General features: G+C 38.0%; 1 long non-coding RNA gene and 1 other non-coding gene across 2 annotated transcripts; both read left to right on the top strand.

Moving 5' to 3' along the window:
* Window positions 1-16,256: 16,256 nt before the first annotated feature.
* LOC131155234 (uncharacterized) lies at window positions 16,257-17,881 on the top strand. The gene is made up of 2 exons (XR_009136771.1): window positions 16,257-16,392; window positions 17,425-17,881. It is a non-coding gene; the product is annotated as an uncharacterized LOC131155234 (long non-coding RNA).
* LOC131156888 (small nucleolar RNA snoR83) lies at window positions 16,528-16,661 on the top strand. The gene has a single exon (XR_009137152.1). It is a non-coding gene; the product is annotated as a small nucleolar RNA snoR83 (small nucleolar RNA).
* Window positions 17,882-23,578: the final 5,697 nt, after the last annotated feature.

Here is a 23,578-nt window from a genome sequence, read left to right as displayed (position 1 = left end):
CCGAAAACCTCCGAAACGAGACTTCGATCCGTAGAAGTTGTAGAGAATCCTTCCACGATCCTCGTGGTAACTTCAGATTTCCGATTCCATCAACGATCGGCGAAGAAATCTAGAGAGAAAGAAAGTAGGGAGAGTTCTAGAAAGAGAGAGAAAGAAACTTTAAGTTTTCTTAGTGAGGAAGTAAGGAATCTTCTATTTATAGACCCTTGACCCGGCCCAACTTGTCGACGAAATGGTGTTCTCGTCGACGAATCCTTCACTGCCTTCGTCGACGAATTAGTGGCCCCGTCGACGAGTTTGGGATCTCCGATTTTTCTGAGACTTCTCTTTGTCGACGAGTCTCTGAATTTTATCGACGAGAAGAACAAAGGCTTCGTCGACGAAATCTACCAAATTCCCAATTTGCCCCTCTCTTTAATATTTAAACCCATTTATCAAGGTTCAGGTTCTTACAATCTCCCCTCCTTACAAAAATTTCGTCCTCAAAATTTGTCATCTCTCATTCACAAAATCATACCCAAAATACATATATACGGACTACCAAAAAGAAACTGGCGACTACTAGAGCGCAGTCCCATCATACACATACACATACATACCCTCACTTATAGCGAAGGAATACCATGGTTACATATACAACAGTCTCAGGAGTTTACAATACACACACACTCTCGACCACTAATCACTTATCCCAACCCACAATAGGATCATGTACAAGTGCTCAAAACATCTGTGGATACTTCTGGCGTATTTCCGTTTCCAGATCCCAAGAAGCTTCCTCAATCTCGTGGTTTCACCACAATACCTTCACTAACGGTATCTCTTTGGTACGAAACTTCTGAACTTTACGGTCCAAAACCTGAACAGGTATCTCCCCATACACTAAAGTATCCCTAATTTTCAACTCATCATAACTAATAACATATGAAGGATCCAACACGTACCTCCTTAACATGGATACGTGAAACACATCATGGACCCTCGAAATTTTAGAGGTAATGCAACTCTGTAGGCTACTGGACCCACTCGCTCAAGTACTTCGAATGGTCAATATACCTCGGGCTCAACTTGCTCTTCCTCCCAAATCTCATTACCCCTTTCATCGGAGCAATACGCAGAAATACCTAACCTCCCACTTCGAACTCTAACTCAAGGCAATGAACATCTGCATAACTTTTCTGCCGACTCTGAGCTGATCTAATCCTCTCCGGGATCAAACCCACATTCTCAGACGCCTATTGCACAAGTTCAGGTCCTAACAACTGATGTTCACCTACCTCATCCCAATACAAAGGAGATCGACATCTCCAACCATACAAAGCCTCGAACAATACCATCCCGTTACTAGACTGGAAGTTGTTGTTATAAGCGAACTCTACAAGTGGCATAAACTGTATCCAGCTACCACCGAAGTCTAATACACGAGGTCACAACATATCTTTCAAAATCTGAATCGTCCTTTCCAACTGTCCATCAGTCTGGGGGTGGAATGTTGTACTGAAAGTAAGCTTCGTCCCCAATGCCTCCTACAAGCTCACCCAGAATCGAGAAGTAAACCTCGGATCTCGATCTGATGCAATAGACACCGGTACCCCGTGCATTCTCACAATCCCATGCACATACAAATCTGCTCACCTACTCAAAGGATAGCCAACCTTCACCGGTATGAAATGAGCAGATTTCGTCAATCTATCCATGATCACCCAAATAGCATTCTGCCGGTGAAGTGCTGGTGGCAAATCGGTCACAAAATCCATAGAAATATGCTCCCATTTCCACACCAGAATAGGCAAAGGCTGCAACGGCCTTGCCGGCCTCAAATATTCAGTTTTCACCTACTAACACGTCAGACACTGCTCCACGAACTGAGCAATCTACCTCTTCATACCAGACCACCAGAAGGTCTCATGCAAGTCCCGATACATTTTCGTACTACCAGGATGTACCGTATACATATAACGATGCGCCTCCTCTAGAATCATCCTTCTGATCTCATCATCATCGTTCAGAACACACAACCTGGTCCCAAACCTCAACACACCTCCCTCAGAGATGTTAAACTCCATAGCTGATCCTTGTTGTACCTTTTTCCTAACCTCTGCCAACTCTACATCACTAACCTGCGCGGCTTTATACGCTCAAATAAAGTCAGCTGAACCACCAAACCAGTAAAATAAGCCTGATGTTCACCAATTATCAACTCTATACCTAAGCTCTCCAAATCCCATATGATGTGACACTGAGTTACAACCGCGGATACAGTCGTAGGTCCTGACTTCCGACTCAACGCATCAGCCACCACATTAGCCTTTCCCGGATGATAACTGATTGTGCAATCGTAATCCTTGATCAACTCTAGCCACCGTCTCTATCTAATGTTCAACTCCTTCTACGTGAAGAAATATCTAAGGCTCTTATGGTTAGTGAAGATCTCACACTGCACCCAGTACAAATAATGTCGCTAGATCTTCAGTGCATATACCACAGCAGCTAACTCCAAATCGTGCGTAGGGTAATTCTTCTCATATTCAATTGCCGAGAAGCATACACCACTACCTTAACCTGCTGCATAAGCACACATCCCAAGCCTTTCAGAGACGCATCACTATAAATCACAAATCCACCATCCCCCGAAGGAATGGTCAACACTGGAGCAGTAACCATCCGGTGCTTCAACTCCTAAAAGCACTGCTCGCAATCACTGGTCCACTCAAACTACACTCTTTTCCTGGTCAATCGTGTCAAAGGTCCAGACAGTTTAGAGAAACCCCTTACGAACCGACGATAGTAACCCGCCAGTCCCAAAAAACTCCGAACCTCCTGCACATTCTTCAGCCTTACCTAGTCGACCACAGCTTCAATCTTGCTAGGATCAACTGATATACCATCCCCAGTAACCACATGGCCTAAGAATGCAATCTAACTCAACTAGAATTCACACTTCTTTAACTTAGCATACAACTTCTTCTCTCGCAGAATCTGTAACACTAACCTTAAATGTTCCACGTGTTTTTCCGTACTCCTCGAGTATACCAGAATGTCATCAATGAATACCACTACAAACCGATCCAGGTACTCATGGAAAACCCTATTCATCAGATCCATGAATACCATCGGAGCATTCGTCAATCCAAAAGGCGTGACTAAAAACTCATAGTGGCCATATCTAGTTCGGAAAGCAGTCTTTGCTACATCCTCTACTCTAACCCTCACCTAATGATATCCTGACCGCAAATCGATCTTTAAAAAGACCCGCATTCCATATAACTGGTCAAACAAATCATCTATACAAGGTAACGGATAGTAATTCTTCATAGTTACCTTGTTAATCTCACGGTAATCAATGCACATCCACATCGACCCGTCCTTTTTATTCACAAACAACACTGGAGCTTCCTAGGACGAAACACTAGGTCGAATGAATCCCCTGTCCAGTAGTTCCGGTAATAGCTCCTTCAACTCCCGAAATTCTGCTGAAGCCATCTGGTACGGAGCTTTAGAGATCAGTGCCTTACCAAGCAAAAACTCTATCGCAAACTCCACCTCACGATTTGGAGGTAAACCAAGTAAATCATCTGGAAACACATCTGAAAACTCGCTGACCACCCAAATATCTTCGAGTCTCAACTCATCCCGCAGTGGTTCCTTTATACAAGTGATAATAGTCTAAAAATTCAGTATTTTTATACACTTCATAAGACTTTATTACACTTCCATTATATTAATACTCATACTTTTGGTCAAAGTAGAAACTCATGTCACAACTTTGATTTGTATTGACTTTAATTATAAAAATAAGACTATGCATACATGTTCAGGTTGTCTTGAGTATTATTCATAAAGTATAGTATTTATGTAGTGTATTTGTTGTGTGCAAATGGAAAAAAATGTGTGAATGAAAAGCCAACAATTTCAGCTTGCTTACCTACTGCACAGCAGTTAATAGTTTGAACATATATGAAGTTGTAGATCTCCAAATGAGCTGATATTTTATATATAGAAATAAAAGACATATATCTACAACTTTTATGTTTTTGATAAATTCAAATTCAGTGTGCATGTAGGTGAAATATAGCAATTAATCTGGATGAAGATAAGTCAACAATGCTGGCTACATACAGATTGCTATTTTGGACATAGCTGGAGCTGCAAACCTTGAATGAAGATGAAATTTGATATCTGAATGCCCAAGACATTGGGTTACAACTTTCATGTTTTGACTAGCTCCCAATTCCATGTGTAAATGGGTACAAATGGAGCAATGTCGTGGAAGTTGATAAAATTCCAACTTGTGTTCAAACTTGTGTTCACACTTGCATAAGGTGCTTGTGATGCCTATAAAAGGAAACCTTGAGAGAGCTCTAGGGACACGAAATTCTGACCATTATTCTCCCAAAAATTGTTGAAGAACTTCTCTCTCAAGTTTGTGAGATGAATTGTAAGTTAGGCTAGAGTTCTTAACAAGGCTAGAGTTCTTAACAAGGCTAGAGATGAACTTCTATGTGTAGTATTTCTACTTCCCTGTTTTGATTCAAATCAAAGTTTAATAAATGTAATCTTTTTTTTATGCATGAAGCTCTTTATCATTTTTAGTTTCAATTAAACCAAAGATTATGGTTTTCAAGTTCGTATAAATTTAGTCATGCTTTCTTTATGCGATTTCTTTTTAATCATAGTTTTATTTTATGGGTTGATCTTTTACTGCAATATTGTCAGTAGATATATTGTCGATTTTAGATAACCTCTAAGATAACATCTTCTTGTTCTCAAGGGAAAAAAGAGTTTTATGCATATTAAATACATTTTCTGATCATTTGTTCTTCAAAGAAATACTTTCCGATTGAAGGTTTGGGACGTGAAACTTTCAGTTGAGTTATAAAATTGAATCAAAATAGGAAATAGATTTACGAAGCATAGAAGGGATTCTCAATGCCTCGTTATCCTTAATACTTGATTCCCTTCAACTTATTCTGTTGTAAACGCTTCCTCGTGGGATCGACACCTCAATCTATACTTCAATAACTGCTAGTATATTTTGAGCGTAATCAACAAGCTAGGTACCCCTGACATCCGTCTAAGAGTAGCATCCTCGCCTGTAATGCCAACAGAATTTGTGGCGCTAAACGCACACACGATCCCACAAATTTGTACTCCTACTCCACAAAAGGTCTGAAAACTATCACCTTCCTACGACAGTCGATCAAAGCATAACTGGAGAACAACCAATCCATCCTCAGAATGATATTGAACCCCAACATGTCGTATACCACAAGATTCGCCGGTAGCAGCTTTTTCTGAATTTCTACTTGGCAGTCTACCAACATCTTCCTACAGAATGATACACTCTCAGATGGCGTAGTAACAGATAACACCTCATTTATGTCTTAGGTCTCAACCCCACACCGTCCCACAAAATTTACCGACACAAAGGAATGGGTTGCACCCCAATCAAACAAAACCAAAGCTTTATTCGAAAGCAATAATAAGGCACCTGTCACCACGTTACCTGCATGCTCAGCGTCCGCTGGAGTAAGAGAGTATACTCTGACTGGAGCTATATTCACCTGAACGGTTCCCCGAGGTATCTGGTTGCTCACTCGGTTCACACTAGATGCAGGCACGTCTCGCCTCGATGCATGACAATCACGAAACATGTGACCTGGCTGGCCATAGTTATAGCAGTTACCTCCAAATGACTAGCACTCACCCTCGTGCCATTTGTGGCATCTGGCACAACGTCCACGAGTCTGGCTCGCCTGAGAATCCTAGCGCTCGGTATTCTGGAGATAGCCCGAGCCTTTGCTCCTCTTCTTCCACGATCCCTGACGAGATCCTGTCTGAGAACCAGAAGGTACTGCCCTCTTCTTTGATTCCTGATCCGCCTCGTCCTTTCGGATACCCATCTCAATCACTGTGGCTTTATCCACCAACACCGAGAACTCGCAGATCTAAAGCATACCCACTAGTCTGTGGATATCCTTCCTCAAACCCTTCTCGAACCTCCAAGTCTTCTCATACTCGCTTGAGATCATACATGGTACAAAGCGGGACAGCTCTATGTATCGAGCCGCATACCCCTGCACCGTCAAACTCCCCTAAGTTAGCGCAGGAAACTCGTCTACCTTCGTATCACGTACGGAAGCCGGGAAGTATCTATCAAAGAACACCTCCTTGAAACGGCTCCAGGTCATTTCCTCTTAACCGGCTCTCTGCTTCTCCAGGAGACTCACCGCAGTCCACCATTGACCCACCTCCCCAGATAGCTGGAAGGTGGCATAAAGGACTCACAGCCTATCCGTGCAGTGCAGGACCTGCAAGATCCTCTCAGTCTTCTCCACCCGATCCTCTGCTATCATCGGGTTAGGTCCTCCAGAGAACGTTAGAGGATGCATGCGTGTGAACCTCTTAATGGTGCACCCCGCAGTAGTAGGAGAGCGCTCGCGTCTCCTCACACTCCGCCCGATCTCCCGTAACACCTGCCTCGTCAAACCTCGAGGCACAGAAGGAGACTCATCACTCGCAGTCTCCTCGGATTCACTTCCTGGGTCATTATCCTTGGGATCCATTTTACAGCACAATAGGAATCTATCAGTATCCCCACAACACATATAGTTAACACAATGATCTACACTAATCATGTTAACTACTCCCTGCTAGGTCTAGGTCTGTCCTATCACACCGACACGAAAGTCATCAATGATCTGCCCTGCTTTTACTGGAATCGTTATCCTAGGAAAAACATGAGATACCGTCGACAAGTCTAGGTCTAACAACCGAACAACCCTTAACCAACTCTACCCATATCCACATCCTACACTCTGGTATGTACTCACAACTAAGCCTAACCAAGGCTACAAGATCTAGTAACCTAGTTAGCTCTGATACCAAGTTGTCAAGCCCCGAACCCCTAAATGGGACCCAAGGGTGAAAATGTAACCTAACCTGTCCCTGTATCCAATCAAACATCCAAAGATACAGTACAATGGATGAGGGTCCGACCCTGTGGGGTTCCCAGGCACCCTAAAAACATCCAAACACAACCATATATGTAGTAAAAAAGGGTCATCTATATACACATATGCAATACCATACTAGAGTCTATACAAGAGAAAAACATGGCTCTACCAAAACGTACAAACTGGGTGCCCAACGCATCCCAAAATGACAACCCATCAAAATACAGTCCTAGCACTTACCCAAGCGCTAAACGCAGTACACCGGCCACTACGCTCCCTACACCAGGACGTTAGTTCCAGTTACTCGAAGGACCTATAAAAATGTACGTACAGCAGGGGTGAGACACCTTTCAGTAAGGAAGAACACTAGTTATATCGGTGTGTGGCATTTGAGTGTTATCATGATACACTAACATGCATGGATCAACAGTCAACACAATCAAAACAGTTCTAGTATTTTCACAAACCAAGCAATACAATCTGGTGTCGTCACACCCTTCAGCTCGAACCTGGATTGTTTGGTGGTATTTTACATCCTTCGGTAAAAATCGATGATCTGGTGGTATTTCACACCCTTCGGCCAACGCCGGCAGTCTAGTGATATTTCACACCCTTCGGAAAACGTCGGTGCCCCAAGTAACCTGGCATAGCATCAGCATTGAACCGTTGCAGATCTGGTGTTCGCACACCCTTCGGCTCGAAAGCCGATCAATCTAGTGATATTGCACACTCTTCGGCAAAAGCCATATTTTCAAACCTGGAACAATTCGAAACCCCATTCCTATTTCACCAAGATACAACATATGCATGCTCATATAACCAAACAAACCACACCCATTTGGTAATATAAATCATGGTTTTCCAAACAAATACAGTTTAAACAAAGTCAAGGCACGGCCATCCCAATAACATAGTATAAATCAACATATACCCATGGTTTTCAACAAAACCAGGGATGCAGCCCGTCGCCCCCTTTTTCCTAAAACTGTAATAATGAAAAACCCATAATTTTCCCCGTTAGATTCCCCCAAATGAGTAGTCAAAACACACACAGGATGTGGACCACAGTTCCACTGAGTCCGATTTCAAAAATAGCCAATATAAACAAAGTTCCCCTTACCTTTTCCCCGAATCACAAACCCCGAACTCCAAGGCCCCTAAACAGCGAACCGAGTTCCAAAACCTACAAATCACAGTACAGAATATGCTCAAAAGATAGTTACCTACAAAACTACCGGATCAGAATTGAAAATCGAGCCTTACCTCGATTTTTCGCCAAAACCCGAAAACCTTCGAAACGAGATTCTGATCCATAGAAGTTGTAAAGAATCCTTCCACGATCCTCGTGGTAACTTCAGATTTCTGATTTTATCAACGATCGACAAAGAAGTTTAGAGAGAGAGAGAGTAGGGAGAGTTCTAGGGAGAGAGAGAGAGACAGAAAGAGAGAGAGAGAGAGAGAGAGAGAGAGAGAGAGAGAGAGAGAGAGAGAGAAAAACTTTAAGTTTTCTTAGTGAGGAAGCAAGGAATCTTCTATTTAGAGACCCTTGACCCAGCCCAACTCGTTGACGAAATGGTGTTCTCATCGACGAATCCTTCACTACCTTCGTCGATGAATCAGTGGCCTTGTCGACGAATCTGGGATCTTTGATTTTTCTGAGAGTCCTCGGCTTCTCCTAGTCGACGAGTCTCTGAATTTCGTCGATGAGAAGAATAAAGGCTTCGTCAACGAAATTCTGGCTTCGTCGACGAAATCTGCCAAATTTCCAATTTGCCCCTCTCTTTAATATTTAAACCCATTTATCACGGTTCGGGTTCTTACAGTATGTAGGCACCAAGGCAGCCACCCAAACATAGCAACAGCAGTAGCCACCGCCGGAGCCCCCCTCGGATTCACTCACGGCCGTAACCACCACTAAATCCATCTCCCAGCTCATCTCTTCTCACCCTCCATATTCTTTCCTAACCTTCACCATCGTCGGAGTCCACCATCCGAAAACCTAAACCACCCGCAGAGCATCTCTGGCCACCCCACTGACAGTGTTCTTCCCTTGTCACCACCACAACTCCAGAGCACTTGCACCATACTTCACCATCTGCAGGGAGAGCCTACGACTCCTCTAATTCCCTTTCCTCCGCACATCCTCACACCATACAACCACCAGAGCACCCTCAGACTCACTCACGGCCATCACCAACAACAACTCCCTCCACATCCCATCTCACTAACCCCGGAACCACCCCACCCATAGCCATCACCTCCATCACAGTAACCCACGACATACTCACACAAAATAACCCAGTACAAATATGTAACGACCTGCTTAACTTAATATAAAATAAAACATAATAAATAAAATAGTCAACCTAAACCCGTGGGTAGCGAGGACACCTGTCATACACAGCGGAACCTAGGCAGCAGTAAATGTAAATCACAACCATCAACCAATATATTACATAATACCAGAGTCTACTATAATCCAAAACATTGTGTTCATATACAATCTCAAAGTATCAAAAATACATCTAGGATCCCATAACAAAAATCTCCTGATCCTAGTACAAGACTTACCCTCCTGACGGGGTAACTTGACAAACTCAACGGCGGCCATGCTCTGCAGGTCTTTCTGGGTTTCCTAAAAATCATTTAATGTTCAGGGGTGAGACACTTCTCAGTAAGGAAAAATAAACTGAATACAGCTGTGTGGCAACATGAATACTTAATGATAATATCGATATACAGTACAATCTTCATACCAGAAATCATTCATCATTTAATAACTACAAAAAAGTATACTTTCATATTTTCTAATAAATCATACTAATTATAAATGTCTGGTATAACTAATAATACTGAAAATAAACCCAGGATAAATAGCTAACTGATGTCATGTATTACCCCCCATGACAAGTTGTGCAGCCTGAAGGCGAGACCCAACAATGGCTGGCCGACCACTACCGAGTCAAAAATATTTGTAAGTACGATGGGCCCGCCGCACCCTGGTCCGAACTGCTAGGTGGACGTCTACACTCTACACTGAAAGTCACATCGACTATCCATCTCCCACCCCCTCGTGGGGTGGTTAGCACAAATCTGAACATAGATATTTGATCTATATAGCTACGGTACCGAGCTCCTGAAATTGAACTAAACTAACATCCAAGTTCTGATAACATATAATACATGATATTATAGCATTTTTCCATAATTTCATAAATACGGCCTCGCGCCGAAAATCATTTCATAAATACGGCCTTGCACAGAACATCATTTCATAAATACGGCCTCACGTCGAACATTATTTCATAAATAAGGCCTCGCACCAAACATTATTTCATAAATAAGGCCTTGCGCCAAACATTATTTCATACACATATACGGCCTCGCGCCGAAATCATTTCATACATATCATTCTAAAAATAAATCAATTATCATGTACTTATCAAAATCATCATAATATACTGTATCTTTTCATAATTCTTGAAAACATGCTTTATTCGTAAAATTTGTCATATCATTACTTTTCATGAAAAATAACATTCATGCCACACAAAATTGAATAATTTCGTACATTTCATTCTAAAATCACATTTTCTGTATAATAGCAGTATTTTCCTAATAACATACATTTTTCTCAATAACATTCAAATATCATGCATGCTTTCCTGAAAATTAATTTACCGATAAATAATATTACGCGTGAAAAATAATTGTTTTAGTTTATTCCCTTACCTGGTACTGAAAAAAACCCCCTAAAATTTTCGGTCCTGCACTCACAGGGTTCCCCGTTCAATTCCCTAAAAACAATAACTTGCAAAACTAAACTTCAGTATTTTCACGTGAATATCATTTCCTATAACTACAGTAGGACCAAATTTAGCATAAAAAATCTTACCTCAACTTAGGGATGAATTTCGACTAGCTTCCACTAACGATCTGCTCCAGCAGATTTGGAGAGAACTTCCCCAGGAGCGTCATGGTGGCCTCAGATCGTTGATACGGCGAACGACAGATCCGAAATAGGAGAGAAAAAGGAGAGAAACCGAAGGGAGAGAGAGAGTGAGATTTTTCTTAATTTATTGTGATTAAATCTGGGTATTTGCTATTTATAGGGTTGGATTCGTCGACGAGTCCTGTAGAAAGTTCGTCGACGAACCTATACCTTCGTCAACGAATTTCAGATTTCCTAAAAATCCTCTCTCAGTATCTTCTCGTCAATGAAACTTGTCTTCGTCAACGAGACCCTCTTGTTGTCACAACCGGCTCATTTTCCACATTTTTTTTAATAATATCATCATAAAATCAATACCACACATCTCACATTCCAACTCAACAAGTCACAATCCTCCTAGACCCGTGGGTACAAAGGATACATTAGAACATACAGCAGAAGCCTACGCAGCAGAAAATGTACAATCATATTCATACCATCATATCATACATCACAATGTATCAGAGTTACTACAATCACTGTACTTCAATATATACATCCCAAAAAATAAAATTTAGGGACAATTCCCACAAAACCATACTATCCCTACCAAAAACTTACCCTTCAAAAAGGGCAAATAAACCACTCTAGATCAGTGGGGCTTTTCCCATTCTCTTATCAGGGGCTCCTGAAAAGTTTATAAGATTTAAGGGTGAGACACCTCTCACTAAGGGAAATAAACTAATACTAGTATGTGGCAACATGAGTATTCTGTATTCAACATATATCATACATAACATGTTCAGTACTATTTATCAAATCTGGGAAAACATACATATACCATCAAAACATGGCAGAACATATTGCATTTTTCATAATCATATTTCATCTCATAATAATAATAATAACATAAAACATTCCTGGTTGGTTAGCTGGCTGTTGTCATGTATTACCCCCACATGATTGGGTTGTGTGGCCTGAAGGCAGGACCTGACAATAGTTGGCCGACTACTGCCAAGTCAAACAGTAGTCTGTAGGTCCGATGGGTCTGCCAAACCTGGTCCGTACACCAGGGGTGATCAGCACACTTTTTTATAAACCACATTGACCATCCAATCTCACACGACTCCGTACAATGGCGTTAACACAAATATCATGATCACGAAGACCATGGACACATAGCAACGGTATCGTGCAAGTGCTAGCCTAAACTAAGCCAACCAGATTCTGATACTATATAACATATGTTAAAACTATGATACAGGGATATCTCATATCATTAATTAACAGTTTAATCATATCATTTTGCATATATACATATATCATGAAAATCATCGGCCCGTACGCCGGTATTACACATTTTATCATAGCTCAGCCCGTACGCCGGCAATCACATCATAGCACAGCTCGTACGCTAGAAAATCACAACATTGCACGGCTTGTACGTCGGAAAACCACATCATAGTACAGCCCGTACGCTGGAAAATCACAACATAACACGACCCGTACACCAGCAAACCACATATGTAAAAATCTAGGCCCGTACGCCGGTTTTCCCATTATAAAACCCATATCATAATCTCATTCCAGAAAACAGTATTTCACAACATTTTATACTCATGCCACACTGAACAAGTTTTCTATATTCAACATACAATCATATTCAACAATATTTCTCAAATATAAATCATATATCATATATATATATATATATATATATATAAATATATTTATTTTCCAAAAATCAAACGCTATATATATATATATATATATATATATATATTCTCAAAAAGAACTAGCTTAGTTTATCCCCTTACCTGACTACTGCAAAGCTCCTAAGAAAATCTTCCCCGCACCCGCAGGGTTCCTAACTTAACACCCTGAAAATGAAAACCCCCAGTATTAAACTTCAATATTTCTATGTGCATAACATTTCTTCTAACTACTGTTAAGTCAAATTCGGTTTAAAAAGTTTTACCTCAACTTAGGGATGATTCCCAACGTTCCAAATTCAACACCCCTGGAAATGAAAATTTTCAGTATTAAAGTTCAGTATTTCTAAGCGTATAACACTTTTCTCAACTGTCATAGATCCAAATATTGAATAAAAAGTCTTACCCTGGATTTGGGATGAAATATAACTTCGTTTCCCTGACCATCCGCTCTAGAAGACTTGTAGAGAATCTCACTAGGAGCGTCGTGGTGACTTCGGATTGTCGATCCGACGTAAAATTGGCCTGAAATCGAAGAGAGAGAGAAAGAGAGAGAGAGAGAGAGACAATCATATATATTAATATTATAATAATTTACTAATTGAAGCAAAGCTTCTTGGAGAAGCTACAACTTTATATATATATATATATATATATATATATATATATATATTAATATTATAATAATTTACTAATTGAAGTAAAACTTCTTGGAGAAGCTTGTACAACTTTTTATATATTACATATATATCATAATAACTTACTTATATATATATATATATATATATATATATATATATATTTCCTTATCATACTATTATTTTACTTGTTAATTTAATTAATTTATTTCATTTTATTATTATTATTTAAAAAAAATTTACTATTATTATTATTATTATTTTATTATATATATTTTTTTTAATTTTATTTTTTTTCCCTGATTACAACACTTATACCCTCGTCGACGAATGCCCTGTGTTCGTCGATGAGGACCTGATAAGTTTCCTCAGTTATTACTCCCAAAGTACAATGTCGTCGACGAACGCTTCGTCTATTGCCTCCTTTTGTTTCTGTTTCCATTTTCTTTCCTCTTTATTATTTAAATATCATTATTCTTCGGGTCTTTACAAAATATATCTGTATATATACCAGTATTTTACAATACCCAAAAAGAAACTACCAAAAATAGTCCCAACCTAAGCCTTCAACTCCAATCTCTAGAAGAACCTGAAAAGTTGTTATTCTACTATGGTGAGACACTTCTCAGTAAGGGTGGAATAAATTATAACAGTGTGTGACAAATGAGTTTTAATATTTATATATCAAAATAAACTGTTTCTCATATAATATTAATAACAACTGAGAAAATGTATCATTCATAACATCACTTACATCTGATATCGTACACACATCAAATATGCACAAGTACATAATTTTTATGCAGGTGAAAGTTCCCGAGAATAAGGAAGATTACCCGCCCATACAAGTAACTTTCCTCTGCTCTGGTACTAAAAACTACCTACCAGAGCACTTACCTTACTCAGTAAGCCCTCAGGTGAAGAATTACCTCGCCGCTAGTATACATATCTATATTATTTTAAAGGCGAAGGTTTCCGGGGATCGAGATAATTACCCGCCCATACAAGTAGCATCCCTTTGCACTGATACCAAGAAATTACCTATCAGAGTACTCACCTTTCTCAGCAAGCCTTCGGCAGTATGTTTACCTCGCCGCATGCACACACATGCATTCACAATATGCTATACCATTATTATTATGTTTTAATTAAATTCACATGCACAACACATCCACACAAGAATCATGAACTTATACTTCATCTTCTAATGTCCTCAGTTCGTGGCCTACACAAAACAACTACATACATATCAGTACGCGGCCCACACAAGCACCTACATACTTCTTATGTACATATGACCCACACAGACACCACTATCCACACAGGGTACATAACATGGCCCACACAAGCACCATCATCCACACAGGATACATAACATGGCTCACACAAGCGTCATCATCCACACTGGATATAACGTAGCCCACATAGGTACCACTCTGGCTTCCGCAGCACATGGCCCACATAGATACCACTATTCACCAGTATCCAATCCCCATGACCTACCCGTAGTATATCAGTAGAACAAGCTCCTCAGGCCTGCCAATGTCCTACCCCATATAAATGACAATATAACGAACTACTCGACCTGCCAACGTCATATCATGATTTATATCTAGGTAATATAACAACCTCTTCATGCCAACGTTATATTGAGATGCATACGAATAACCACACCAGTTAATTCATACAGACTCATCAATACATTTCCACATAAGAATCCAACAGAACAACACATTTCCACACATGAGTCAAACATAACAATTCATTCATCATATCATAATTATTACATACATCCCCATATGCAAGCTCAAATACCACAGTAATTTATATTCAGTTTATTAGGAAAAATTGTTCTCATATCATGTGAGTTTAATATCATATGCAATTATCCCAAATATAAACCTTAAACAAAATCATCATTTTCTAGTACTCAAGTTGTTCTAAAAATCATATAGATAAATAATAAATTTCATATGCTCGTAAATAACCGATTCACCTTAATAAAATACTGATATAATTTTATTCCCCCTTACCTGAATTCCTAAACCACGTCTGCAAGGTTCCCAAACTTATACCTGCAACGCTCACCCGAACTCTGATTCAATCAAATCAATCCTAATAAAATACTATTTTAATATTTCCTAATTTACAATAATTAAATAACAATTAATTTCTAAATAACTCATCTATCCTAATTTTGGGGTTATGCTTGCAACGACCCCACGAGAAATCCGCTCTACTAGCTTGTAGAGAATCATCTTTAGATTTTCGTGGTGGTGTTGAATCGTCAATTTGACTTAAAATTTAAGAAAAATTGAAGCCCACCTGCTCAATCCACGCGCTAAAGATGAAGTTAAAGCGTGCACCCTGATCGACTTTAATCCAAAAGATAAACTTGCTTACCCAAACTAATCAGCCTAATATGAAAAAAAAAATCAAGTATTTATTTGTCAACAAACAAATTTACCAGAAGAAGAAGAAGAAAAAGAGCATCAAAAGAGCAAAACCCCTATCATTTCCCCCTTAAACTGGTTTGACTCAAAGGTAAGTCCTTCGACTAAATTGATCAACTCAAATTTACCTAGATTTTGAAATAATAATAATAATAATAATAATAATAATAATAATAATAATAATTAAGAAATATGAGAGCATCACGTGTCATAACCCGAAACACTCAATACTTACTTTAATATATGTTATAAATTATATTTTTGAAGGTGTGTCACAAATGTTGTGCTTGCAGTTTATAAGAGCATAAAAATTATTATAAACTATTAAAAAAAATACTTACTTATAATTTATATACAACACACTTCGGATTTATTAATTTTTTATTTTTAATTTATTTAAAGCTCATTCTGAACTTAGTCACGAAAAATAATTCATCTTTATTCCTTCTAACCCTTCTCAATTTTTAACTCGATGGCTCCAAAATAAAAATAAAAAATAAAAAATCCCAATCCGTGTGAATGATAGAATTGTGTACATTTCCAAACAACTCCTTTTAAGTTATACTATAAATCCTTACCCTAGCCTCCAAGCGCTCCCTAAACTCACAACTCACAAGCGTTAAACCCAAATTTTGCGAAGATAGGGTTTTAAGATCCAAAGCTAGGGTTTCGTCTTGGGCGGTAGGGTTGATCCTTACGCAGGTCTGTTCTCTCCCCCTTGGTAGAGCATGGTTTGATGTCGTTCTAACGTCATGTGTGGATTGTGCATACTCTGATTATTTTTCCGAAAAAATTTTTGCTGATGCATTGAGAGTTAAGTGTGTAAGTGCCTTCATAATCCCAGATGAGCCGAGGCTTGTGCTTATCTGATTCATGGGAGGCCTAGATTAATCATATGGAAGTTTCGCTGATGACGCCATTTTTATTTATTTTGCTAAGAGGGCGTTTAATAGTAGCTTTCCCATACATGAAATTGTTGCATCTGCAATTTTCCTCTCTTCCTTTGTTGAGCTCTGGAGAGAGGAAACAATTTCTTGAGGTTTCAAAAATTTCAGAAACTCTCTTGAGGTTTCAAGAATTTCAAGTGCCTCTGTTGAGGTTTGCCAAAAAATATATATATAAATTTTTCTTAAGAACATTTGTTGTTATGTAAAATATAAGGTGAGGTTTGTGCCTTTTTAGTAAGCCTCAAAGGAGGTTTGTTTGGGATATTTTTAAAACCTCAATAAGATCAATAGAATTTTTGAAATTTTTTAGTTTTCATTTTTTTGCCAAATCTCAAAGAAGGTGAGCGTATAAACTATTTCAAAATGCATTTTAATCTTGTCTTTGGGAGTTTAGGTTTCAAAATATAATATAGATTTGTGTGAATTTAGAAGAGTAATAACCTATAAATTGGGTTGGCTGATATTTAAATTCATCTTTATAGCATGAAATCCAAGTTTTTTAATACAACTCAAGGGAGTGTAATGTTGTTTTCAAAACCTCGAAGCTGTCCTTCCTGTTGGGTAGCCAAAATATGATAATGGAATGGATGCTAAGGATGTTTGTTTCTGTTTCCATATTTTAGCTATGGTATCTCGTTTTTTTTTTTTTCTTTTTTCTTTTTTCCAAAATATTGGTTTCTCAAAAAGCATGAAACATAGTGGGAAATGAACATTTATTTCTGGGATACCTGTTTGCTTAATATGGTTTTATGCCTCCTTATGCTGAGTTATGTTTTTTATTACACAGTTTACAGGAATTGGTTTTGTAGGAGGAACTTGGTTTTTGGGTACAGGAAGCCATTGGGACTCTCTGATATGGCAATACACTATTGATCTCTAATCTGCGCATCTCCTTCGTTTTCCTCCCAAGGTTAAAGTCCGAGGCTTTTAGTAAAGTCTCAAGCTTTAATATGCCCCTAGGAACTAACTCAAAGTTGTTTAGTTGACCTTAATTACAGTCGAAGTTAGGGTTTTCAAGGTCCACTTACCTGAACTGAAAAGTTAAAAATCTGAAGGCATCGTTTCATTGTTTTTGTGAGCTGAAATTGATCCAAACTTAAGGTTAATTGACAGTTCAAACTCATGATTAATTGATAGTTTGGTTGACCTACTGGTAATAAAAATAAAAATAAGAAATTAGAATGTTTTCTTAGGTGTCAATTTAATGTGTAACACTTTATTTATATAAACCAACCATTCAAAAATTGTTGCATGTAATATTTTCTATCTTCAACACACACACACACACACACACACACACACACACATATATATATATATATATATGTATACATATTAGTAAGCCTCATACATTAGCCAAGCTAGAAAATGGCAATTAAGCCTTACAAAAGTTGCTTTTTAGTATACAACAATCATAGACTGCAAACATATCCAAGAACTAAAATTGAGACCAAGCTGGAAAACCGTCCATCAATATATCTCCAATTTATTCTTCTGCCCCAATTGTATTAGAACTGCCTAGGCTTCCTCAATCAGAAATCTAAACTCTTTTATGCCCACAACAGTTGGTTTTAACATCACCCATCACCTGACCAGCAATGAGTTCAGGATTTATTGAATTCCCTTTAAAAAATTGAAGCATTCATGGCATCCTATGAGTGTTATATATTGTGGCAGCCCAGGATAACTTACATACTTATCAAATTGTCTTCCTACTTCTCTAAGCCACATGAATAATTAATATTGAATTTGCTTTCTGATAAGTTTGCATAAGATTGGACCCCAAAATAATTAAAGGAACCACATATCATGTAGCGTTAGTACATCTGCCCCATATTGCAGGTCTGTTTGTAGAACTTAACCTGTTCTGCATAAATAGCCAGACTAGAAGAGTGTTTAGGATATAATGTGTTGTCCAAATAGCCCAAAACACACAACTTTTCCTTTTCCTCATACTTAAGAAAAATGAAATGTAAAGGAACCTTTGGATGTTGAATTTCCTGTATGCTTTTGTCTTCTGTTATATTATTGGGATAGAAGTTTCTCTCCTTGGCCAGACCCATGAATCACCACTGATTATAGAGTCAGTCTTTGCACTGATTTTAACTCAATTCAACTGGGAAATGAGGGCCATATTGCTCAATCAAAGGGTTACTTTGATGGCAATTATCATGGAATAGATTAGAAGTCTTACCACTGCTAATTCTAGACAATATATTAGGATAAGCAGATTCCCTTGCCTTCATTATTTCTTCCCATGTCCAAGAGCGCCCTGAATTTGGTTTTACTGCTCTCTTGCTTTTCCCATAGTTTTAGCCAACTTGCTTTTGCCCTCTGCTGCAGCAACTCTTCTTCTGTACCACGTGCTGCCAGATTTTTCCTCATCTTTATGTTTACCTCCTTAGGACAGCCATTGAGTGAATGCAGCCTGTAACAATTCTTGCTTTGCATCAAATGCTTTTCCATGGATATTAAAAAAGTTCCTTTTTTATGGGACTTCAAATTGTTCTTTAGAATCTTCAAATTTCTTGCAGAGTTTTAACATTGGAGTGCCATTTTTTATAACATTTCAAGATGCTGATAAATATTTTTTAAAAAAATTGAAGATTTAGTTACAGTTCTTTTGATCTCCTTATTTTTAATGCATCATTTTAAAATCTGAATGAAGTGTTTCTAATCCTCAATTCTTGTTCTAGTCTCTCCAATTCTACTAGTCATTCTTGGCAAATCACTTTTCGGCTATTCATTTGAAGCGTGCACACATGTGAGCCAGCATCTCATTTCTCCAATCTGACTTTGTAGTATGATGGCTTGCTTATGCTTTCTTTAGTTCTTTAATGTTGTAAACTTCAGGGTTCTAACCGACTCTGTTCTGATTACTTTATGGATGAAAGTGTCCAATCACTTTGTATAACTTTCCCAACCTTCCTTAAATTCTTAAGCTTGGTTTTTGTTTTGTAAAGACCCCGTACATTCCAACTGGGGGTTATAGTCTTTGAACTGTAATTTAGGAATCTCATCAGGGGATATCTGTCTCTTTGGTCGCCTTACTTTCTTCCTTTCTTTGGCTTCCTCCATCTGTAGGTCTCCTTTGATATTCTTACTTCCACCCCACGTCTAGATAAAATTTGATTGCTGCTGCTGCTGCCCATGCCTTTGTTTTCTGTTTTATCCGCACTAGGAGTTATGCCACAGCCATCCGCATGCTAGCCTCATTACTTAATAATGGTGTCATTTGAGATAGTAATCCCAAATAAAGCAGCATCAATTTTCTCAGCTCCATCAACCCTGCTGAGAATTCCAAAAGGATTCTCTAGCCTAGTGGCCTGTGTTCCTTCCCTTTTCCCCCCTTCTATCTTTCTCCTCTGAAGCACGCATCTCTTTGCTAACAACTTTATTCTCCTTTCTCTCAACAGCCTTGTCATTCACATTTTCTTCTCTCAATATTGCAATTCCTGGTGGCATGACCAAGCACCATACAATTTACACATTTCACTGATGTTCATGCATATTCCAGATTAATGATTCCGATATCACCACGAGGAACTCTACCATGAACAAAATGGGGCAGTTCATCGTTCATATGCATACTATAGCCTATGATAGATTTCTCATTTGCTAAATAATAGAATCCAAATTGATGGTTTTCCAACAGAACTAGCTATGTATCTCAAGCCAGCCATAGTTCAGTATACAGAAGAAATATTAAAGAAGATGCGCAACGGCAATAGTTTTGGGGTGGTGGGGAGGGAAGTAGCAAAGAGTGAATCAGAAATAGCAAATTTGTTCTCCGAGAGAGAACCAATCTTATGGAGTAACAACCAAGATTTAACCATCTTCATGCTATGGTTGAAAATAATGCAGCCCTTCCATATGATTGCTTAATGGTGCAAATCACAAATGATCTTGATTTCATTTGCAGAAGAATTCTGATTTTGGTGATTGGGTTCAAAATAACCATTGGTTCATGAATATTAAAAAATTGAAATCAAACCGGCGAACTGTGAGAAGAAACTAATTGAGTTGATTTATTAAATTTTCAACTTGGTTTGGGTTGAGTTTGTTTTTAGGACATTTCAATCAACTTTGGAGAGTAACCTCTAAGCTGCTTGGAGATGATGTGTCCAAGCAACATGGCATATTGAAGATTATGTTTTTAGGTTATTGGAGGCCTAACAGGATTGAGGTGAATAAATGCAAATTAGTCTATTTTTATTTGATTCTCTTTTAACTAATGTCTAAGGATCTCTAATTGAAAGGCTCGTGGTGCCTTTGGATAATGTTTGTGATAAATCTATTTTGAGATAGCATGGGAATGCATGAACTTATCCAACTTCATGTAGTTTTGAAATAATAATAATAATAATAATAATAATAATAATAATAAAGTGAAAATGGAATATTTTAGGGATTAAAATTAATTGCATAATTTTTGAATGAAATGCCTTAAATCAATTAGCATGTCCAATTAAATAATCTCTTGGAATTTAATTGTATGGGTAAAATGAAATTTCCATTAGGCAATTATAAAGTCCCAAGTAAAAAAATAATAAATTTTATCCTTCAATTTAAGAGCAATAAGATAAATCATGAAAAAAACATCAATTTATTAAGCTAATTTAGGGGGGGAATTGGTCAGTTAATTAAGATATTTTTAAAAATCTTGTATATCCAAGTAATTTTTTAATTGATCAATCTAACCTATTTTCAGTTGATTGAAATAAATATGAATATAGGAATTTATTATTATTTTAAAAAGTTGAAAGATTTATATATAAATAATTATGTTAATAAATCCAAATCAAAAAGACTAACTTTAAAAAATAAAATAAAGTTTAATGTTTTTTATATTGTAAAAACTTAGAATCATAAATTCAATATTCAGACATTTCATAAATTTAAATTATAAATTTTAATGTAAGCCTGTTTTAAATGTAAATAATAAATAGATAAAAAAAAAAAAAAACAACTCTATTTATTTAGTTGATTCACCCAATAGTTTTAAATAAAGATGGAAGGATTTTAAGTTGTCTTCTTTTGGGATCAATTTCTAAAATAGTTGACCAAATTTTAGTTTAAAGAAAAAAAGCAAAGATGATTGTTGCCAAATCCACCTTTTATGGGTAGCTTTTAGCCACGGATGTTTTCTTTCTCTATGTTTTTATTTGTTTATTTTGAAAAGTTGTGTTGATGTTTGGCGTCGCTATGTCCCAGATCCGACCCGAAACCATTGGCAAATATTGGTGCAGTTGCGAACTGGGAAAAATGGATGTGTATTTTAAAAAAAATATTTTCGTGAAAAAATAATGTGTGATGGAGTTGTCACTAATCTTTTAAAGTATAGTTAAAACATTTTATTACTACCTTCTTAGGGGTAGGATCGGTCTGCGTCACCAAAGTCAGGTTCGAGAGTAAGGTTACGCGAGTGAAAGGTATTAACATCTTTTATGCGCTTGTTCTTACGAACGGTACCAGATTAATCAAAAATTATCTTAAAATAAATTTATTAAGTCTTTAAAATTATTTTTCTCACATAAATTAGAAAAAACGTACAAAATGAATACTATATAAGTATTCCTTCATAACCGAGGCAATTCAATACTTCGAATTCATGTTCTTTGTTGCAATCATCGGGATGGAAAATTAAGAAAATAGTTTATGAAAATACACTTTCGGGTTTTGAAATCTGTAGGTTTTTCTAAGGAGGAAAATATTAATTTAGGAGGTTTTCAGACTCCTTCGGGGCGAAAATAGACCTTAAAAATATTTTTTGTTATTTTTCTAGGACTTTTTTAGATTTTTGTGATTTTTTTTCAAGTGCAAAGATATTTTTAAAAATTTTTGATTTTTTAATGGTTTTTCAATATTTTTATCGAAGTAATTAAATAACAAAAAAGGAATTAAGGCAAAATTTACGAAAATTGAAAAAAAAATGGAAAATAAAATGGAAGAATAAACCGGTTTCATGCTGATTCAGAAGACCCAATCGGCTCGAGAAAGAGCGAGCCCATGAAGGGTCGATCCATTTTAAGTCCGGTTAAGGTCAAGCCAACATGTGGTGCCTATAAGGTGCGCAAGTTGTCGTATGTTTTAGTATGTGCGTGGAATGTGTAAAAAACGTGTGTGCATGGAATGTGAAAAATGTGTCCATTGAATATGAAATATATGGGTGCATGGTATGTATAAGTTTTAGTGTGTGGGTGATTTTAAATTGGTGGGTTAGTGGTGTGTGTATCAGTATGTATGTGTGTGGGTGATTTTAAATTTGATGGGTGATTTTAAATTAGTAGGTTAGTGGTATGTGTGGGTGATTTTGAATTGATGGGTTAGGGATGTGTGTGTCGATGTGTGTGGGTAAGACAGTGGGTGTTGGCGTGTTGTGGTGTGTGTATGTAACAGTGAGTGGTGCGTGCTTTAGTGCATGAAATGGTGTGTGTAAATAGTGTGGTTTTTAGTGTGTGTGTGTGTGTGTGAGTGCGTGAAGTCCTGGGTGCATTTAATAGTGTGTAGTGTGTTTTGCTACAATGTGTGTGTGCAGGTGTCTGTAGTGTGTGCGTAGTGATGTCTGCGTAGTGTGTGTAACAGTGTGTGTTCTCTATGTTTGTGGTTTAGTGTGTGTAGCAGTAGGTGTTAAGAGGTGTGTGAGACTGTGTGTGTGTGTGTGTTGTTGCATGTGTGTGTTCTACTATGTGTGTGTGTGTGTGTGTGTTGTTGCGTGTGTGTGTTCTACTATGTGTGCTACTATGTGTGTGTGTGTGTGTGTGTGCATGGCCGTGAAAAAGCAGGGAAGCTCACAACAGGGGGATGATGTCGGACAAAGACCCGCTGCCGGAGTTTGGGGAACTAAGACGCAAGAGCTTCCAGAGAAAGACCGCCCTTGCCGCTGCTTCCTCCTGTCCGACGGCCTCCAAATGTTGCGTTCTGCCCAACGATGTTGCTCG

Source organism: Malania oleifera, chromosome 5, assembly GCF_029873635.1.
Source record: "Malania oleifera isolate guangnan ecotype guangnan chromosome 5, ASM2987363v1, whole genome shotgun sequence".
In the NCBI taxonomy this organism is placed as follows: Eukaryota; Viridiplantae; Streptophyta; class Magnoliopsida; order Santalales; family Ximeniaceae; genus Malania; species Malania oleifera.
This window is presented reverse-complemented; position numbering and strand designations above follow the sequence as displayed.